Source organism: Mus caroli, unplaced genomic scaffold (assembly GCF_978045245.1).
Source record: "Mus caroli unplaced genomic scaffold, Mus_caroli_1 scaffold_2, whole genome shotgun sequence".
NCBI classification, from domain to species: domain Eukaryota; kingdom Metazoa; phylum Chordata; class Mammalia; order Rodentia; family Muridae; genus Mus; species Mus caroli.
Genome location: NW_028227257.1, coordinates 5,376,331 through 5,382,793, shown reverse-complemented (window position 1 = coordinate 5,382,793; position 6,463 = coordinate 5,376,331).

Below are 6,463 nucleotides of genomic sequence, written 5' to 3'. Positions count from 1 at the left end.
GTGTGTGTGTGTTTCATTCTCGAATACAGATAGCTTCTGGGTGGGTGTATGCATGTGACCTGCTGGGAGCCAAAGTGGTGTAGCCAACTACCACTACCTAAGCTAGCTCTTTCAAAACACTTTAAAGTGTGAGCTTGGGATTCACCAAGGTCCTGGCTGAAGTTCCTCCATCCTTCAGAAGACAGCACAGTCTGCACCTTCCACTCCAGCTCCCATAATCACCCATACCTCAGGAGGAAGAGAAGAAAGAGAAGGAGAAGGAAAAGGAGAAGAAGAAGGAGAAGGAGAAGGATATGGAGATGGAGATGGAGGAGAATGAGAAGGAGGAGGGGGAGAAGGAGGAGGAGATGGAGATGGAGGAGGAGGAGGAGGAGGAGGAGGAGGAGGAGGAGGAGGAGGAGGAAGAGGAGGAGGAGGAGGAGGAGGAGGAGGAAGAGGAGGAGGAGGAGGAGGAGGAGGAGAAACAGAGAACCCAGAGTGAATTTGCTCAGAACCTGTCTGAAGTCTAGATGCGTTTCCAGACATAATTTGGTAAGAGTCCTTCTCCATTGACCTTTATTTCAATCAGAAGTCTTGACGTGAATCTGCCATCCCGTCCTGATATGGCAGTGATGCCACAGCTGATATGGCCAAAGGAAACACTAAACTTGTTTTAGAACTGAACTTGAGAAGGGAAGAGAAAAAGATGGAGACAGTGGTATGTGTTTACTTCAGACAGTCCAAGCTAGAGGTGAGCATTGATTTAGACTGCCAGCTAAGGATGAGTCAGCCATTCAGAAGGAGGAGATGTTCTGGTTGAAGACACAAAATCACTACTCAGGTTCATACAACCTTCTCATTAACACACAGTTCCCTTGTGGCTTAGAGATGTTGCTTGCTGACAAGTAGGAGGCTCTTAGCACATTCATTGCTCAATCCCCAGAGGAAGTAGAGCTTGGGGGCAAGTCAGACAGGGCCTATCCTCTACCCCTTTCACATCCGGTGGAGTAGACAACACAAAAGCACACCAATACAAGAGGGGCAGTGTGTTCTGCAAGCCATGAAAGACAGCAGTATTTGCCCTCAGAAAAGAGGCTGAAGTCATAGCTGGGGTAGGGATGGAGGATGGGGGCTCTTGGTGACACCAGAGTTCTACCTTGAAAATAAACAGAAAATTTGTAGAAGGGGATGGTGTGGAGACAGGCATTCATGGGAGAGGATATCAAAGATAAAATGGACAGAAACAGCAGTGTGGCAAGATTAGAAGTGGGTGTGGTAGGGAGGACAGAGACACTTCCGGTTTATTAAGGCAGTCTAAATCCATTTCTTCTACAGGCAGGAGGAAGACAAAACAAAAACATCATCAGTAGTGACATGTGGACAGACTGATCTTTCTAGAAAGGAGATGGTTTAGGAAATGCCCCACAATAGGGGTCATGGAATCTAGCTGACCCCTATTGTGGGTCATGGAGTCTAGCTAGATTAGTTATTGATGTGATTTTCCAGACTAAAGAGGACAGGATCAGTCCGGGGGTTGTGGGGAAGGACTGGACAGCAGAAGGTGATTGGCCATTTAGATGCAGTTTCTTTGAACTCTGGTCATGGATGGTATGCCAGCTGTTGTCAGAACCAGAGAATGAAGCTAGTAAGAACACTATGGGGCCACCACTTCATATCAAGAATTCAGGAGGCAGGATGCATTCCAGAGAGAAACCCAGTAGCTCATGAGGGTGCCTGCAGGATGTTCCAGGAACTCTGGCAGCTGGCCACAGAGGGAAAGTGAAGGGTGTTTCTAGAGTTTATGGAGATAGCCCATGGGCAGGTGACCCCAGAAATGAAAGTAATGGGTTAAAACATAGGGCTGGACCAGAGAAAGATCCCAACAAGGAAGGAGAATCAGCAGTGAGTTCTAGGAAAAGACAGATGGCAAACATGTAGACCACACAGTGGATAGAAAACTGGCTAGAGCCACAAGTCTGTTGCACTTAAAACATCAGACACCCATACTCTTGGTTCTAACACGCTAGTTGATGGGGTCTAACTCCAGACCCTTTACCTTCCTAAGTTATTTTAAGAGGTCATAAGGCTGAAACAGTGGGTGATCACTATTTCTTACCAGTTCAGGGTGTAGGGCTAAGGATGTGACCTAAGACTTGTCCATGAGAATCAACTATAAGACTTGTTAAAACCATTGAGAAGACAAGTGTTCTGCTTCCTGCTGGGGCTGTGATATTATAGGCCACCAGTACAGAGCTTTCAAGATACCAATTTGTCACCTCTCGGGAGGGCTGGCCTGAGAATGAAAACCAAGGACCGAGGAGGAGAATGGACACACTGCTCGCCCTCTAGATCCTGACACACCTAGGGTTTTTGTTTACTTGAACCAACGGGATGTGCTTTTAAACTTAAGCCAGTCTGATTTGAAGAGTGCTGACCCCACAGCTAATGAGAAGCTCCTGGTAATGAAGTGGCATCACGGAGAAGGCCAACATCCAGCTCTGCACTTGCACATTAAACAAATTGCCAGAGCAGGTCAGTGGTTATACCAAACAAACAAGCAAACAAACAAACAACAACGACAAAACAAACCCAAACACTAGAACTTGACAAGCTGGCTGTCTCTCAGTACTCATCAGTACAAAAGGACAACGGTTTCCTTTCTATCACCAGGAGTGAGTCACACATATGAGGCACAGCAGCTTCATGCTCCTGCCAAGGGTGATGGTTATGATGGGAACTGATTTATTTGAGGCCACATGTGTTAACATCATCCCAGCCAAAGAAATGCGGATATGCTTTGCTGCTACGTGCCGTTCCAAAGAGGCCCCTTGCTTGGTTGGCCACGGAGACCAAAAGCCAGGATGTTAGATATTATGTGAGTCCTGAGGTTGACCAAATGTGGGTTCTGAAAAAGGCAAGTCCACTCCCCATAAGGATACAATAAAAAGGTGGCTTTAGATCGAGGGGATCCAGGTTGCATAAAGAAACCATTTCTAGAAAGGCCCAGCCTGGGCGAGGAAGATGCTGGCGAGGCTGAAAAATGGCACTGGATGTAGACTCAACTTCCATTCTCTCTGTTCACATCACCCACTTGGTATCTTGTCTTTATGGAGATTTCTGCTACTTAATGCATTCAGTTTCATCTTTTCATCTAGGAATCCATCCATCTTCCCATCTACCTAACCTTTCCATCCATTCCCCAGACCTTTACTGCACCAGACTGTAGGGGGCGCTCAATCTGGAAGGACATGTTTTCCAAGCCGATTAGGAAGAGGCCACTCTTGCCAAGAAAGACTCTTAAATGAAGCCGTGGGGTGGACTTCCACTGTGGGGCAGGTTAGAAAGGGCTTTGGATGCTGGCCCTCCATCCCAGGGGCTCTCTGCTGAGGAACACAATGGAGACTCTGCAAGCCCAATATCAGGAAAGATGGGGCCATGGCAGGTGGGGGATGGGCCGGTGATTAAATGAATGTTCCTGGAATAAATCAGATCAGCTCCCACACTATATTCTAATACAGCCATGCGATAGCAGGGACCGACACTTTGAAGAGAAAATGAGGAGAGAAAATACTCAAGAAGGAGACTAGTCCATCCATTAGCTTAATTTTTCTGCCAGCCGAGACTGTCTGTACTTAATATTAGCAATAGCTCAGCTGAGAAAGCACCTGCTTTGTGCAGTCTGGTTGAAGAGGCTGCTGTGGCCAGAGGGAGCTGTCTCAGGGCCTCGATCAGGCAGTGACATGATCAGATTTGTGCTCTGGAAGGGAAAGGTCACAGTGGCTGCACTGTGGAGGATGGATGAAGGGGAAGAAGAGACGTGTGGTTGTCATGGGGCTGCTGGAAATGTCCACGTGATGGAAGTTAGAATTTGGGCACTTGAAGTGGAAAGGGAAAAAATCCCTTGAGGGCAAGAGTTTGGGTCAGTTTGTCCCCTTTGACCAACAGCTAGCCCCTGCCACCAGCAGGATTTGAGAAACGCTTATAGAATTGAATTGTCTAGGACAGAAGGCTAATGGAGTCTGTATGAAACCAAACCTATGCCTCTTACCATTCTCCGCAGTGGGATGAGCATCAGAGCTGAAGGCAGAGCTGCGGTGCTTTCTGGGGGTCAGAAACCCTTGAGGTTGTGAGCAACAATTTAGGTGGACAGAATACAAAGCTACTGTTTCCTGAGTCTGCCTGGCCTGCCTGTCAGATCTGTGCAAGGAAGCCATTTCCTAGGCATAGGGAGCTTAGGAATGTTTGCTGCTCATGTGGGTGAGAGAACGGCCACCTGCCTTTTTAAAAGGTCAAAAGTCAGTGGTGTCCATTGGGACTAGCTAAACTCCCTTCCTATGAAGGAACGTTACAGACGCATCTGGATTCCCAAACCATTAAACAAGAATCCCCAACATGTGCTTGGATAGCGTTCAGTTCCCATAACTATGCCTTCCTCTTTGGGAGCGTGGAACCAAACCAGTGCTTTCAGATGGCTGGACTGCTGCAGGAACAGATTCCCATCATGCTCGCTGGGTTGAGCTGGGATTAAGGGCTTTCCCAGCCGCAGCATCTCCTTTACATTTCTTTCCTAAAAACTGTGTGAATCTCACAGTGCTAGGAACCCATCTTGTCAAGCCACTAACCTGTTCTTAAGAGCCTGCTCCTGCTGGCAGCCTGGCTTCACAGTAAGTCTATGTTTACGGCCCCCTTCGGGCACTGATTAGAAGGATGAGTAGACACTGGAACACTTGTTCCCAAAAGAGACTTCTTGGACCCACTGGCAAAACATTAGAGAGTGGGTCTGAAGCCCAAGAAACAAGACACCAAGGCTCTGTAAGCTTAGGGAGTATTGTAGAATCCTACCCCGGGCCAAGAGTGAGTCACAGTGAAAGCTTTTAAAATATAAAACCATCAACCTAGATTTCAGTTTCAGGGTAACACATACTTGGCTAAGAGGGAATGCTTAAAAAAAAATCTGAAGCTACTCGACAGAAAAATAAAACAGCTAAGAACATTGGAATATTCTCCTGTAATGTGGGTCAGAATCTACATGGGCATGACCACAAATGAGCAGACAGACATGCCTTCTCCCCAGCTCTTGACACTAGTTCATGCCCAGAATCCTGTGCTTCCACGGGGCTAGGGCTCAGCTGCTCCCGGCTGCCTTCCTTCTGGCTGGCTCCTGTGCTCAGCTCCTGGTTTATCTCCCTGTTACTGAGCTCTGGAGTTGCTTGAGGTGCCTGTTTTGAGAATAAGAGGATTCTTGTTCTATTCTTCATATGTGCGAACGCTGTTCATTTCTCTCAAAGAGATGCAAGCTTGGTTGGTTTCCTAAATGTCCAACAATAAATATTTAAGATTCACCAGGAAGGGTCGTCATCATGGGCTGGAACACAACACCAGGAATAACTCTGCTAAGCTTGCTGAATGCAGAAAATGAATAAATTACCATTCTATATAATATTTGTCCCAGAATCTGACATCAAATACAAAGTGCTTGTATTTGATCTGCACAATAACCTTAGAGAGGTGGACAGGCCAACTGATTGCAAAGATTATGTAAACTGGACATATAGATGTGTTTAAAATATATACATTAGAAGGCTCTAAAGGCTTTAGAGACACTGGATGGAGGACAGACATTTGGGAACGTAAATCTTAGGTCTCCAATATTCGTGCATATATTTTAAAACCATTTATTCGGAGCTTGTTACAAGCCAGATGAGATGGCAGTGGGTACAAAGATGACTAAAACACAGCCGTCCAGTCCAGCGTAGGAGGGAGATCAGGCTCTAGCCAGAAGTAAACAAGCCCCTGCTTTGCAGGGGGGTTGGGGGGAGGCCGATGTGTGCTCTTGAGAATGGAGGAGAACAGGCCCACAGCTCTAATCCAATGTTCCTGCGGGAGACCGGCTCGGCGGTTGTTTACTAACGCCGTAAGCACAGAAAGAAGAAGGTGGAGGAGGAGGAGGAGGAGGAGGAGGAGGAGGAGGAGGAGGAGGAGGAGGAGTGGGCTTTGCCACGTGACTGGGGTCAGCTCTCACCAGCAGGGTGGGCTGCCGGAACTCTTCCCTCACTGCACAAATATCCCCTGGGGTCTGCACACAGGGTTCCTCTTATTTCCCTCCACGAAATTAACCCGGGGCCTGTGGTTTTGGAGCAGCAGTGCTTGGTTCTATGGCCCCAGCGGGGTCTGGGCTGCTTGTCACCTCCCGAGCAGCCCCCGCTGATCGTCAACCGCTGCGGGGGGAGTGGGCGCCCCTGTCTTTAAGGAGCTCGGCATCCGAATCAGCTCTTCTCTATCAGCTCGCACCGCTGCTCTCCGGGCCTCGATTCCTCCATGCATTCATTGTGTTATGTGTCTCAAAGATACTTTTCACACGGATACTGTTGCACACAAGCACAGGAACACGCGCTCTTAAAAGCAAAAGCACCTGGGGCTCACGAGCCTGGCCCTACGCGCGGCTCCCACGTCTGCCTCCTGGCACCTGGGAGACGCAGGGGAC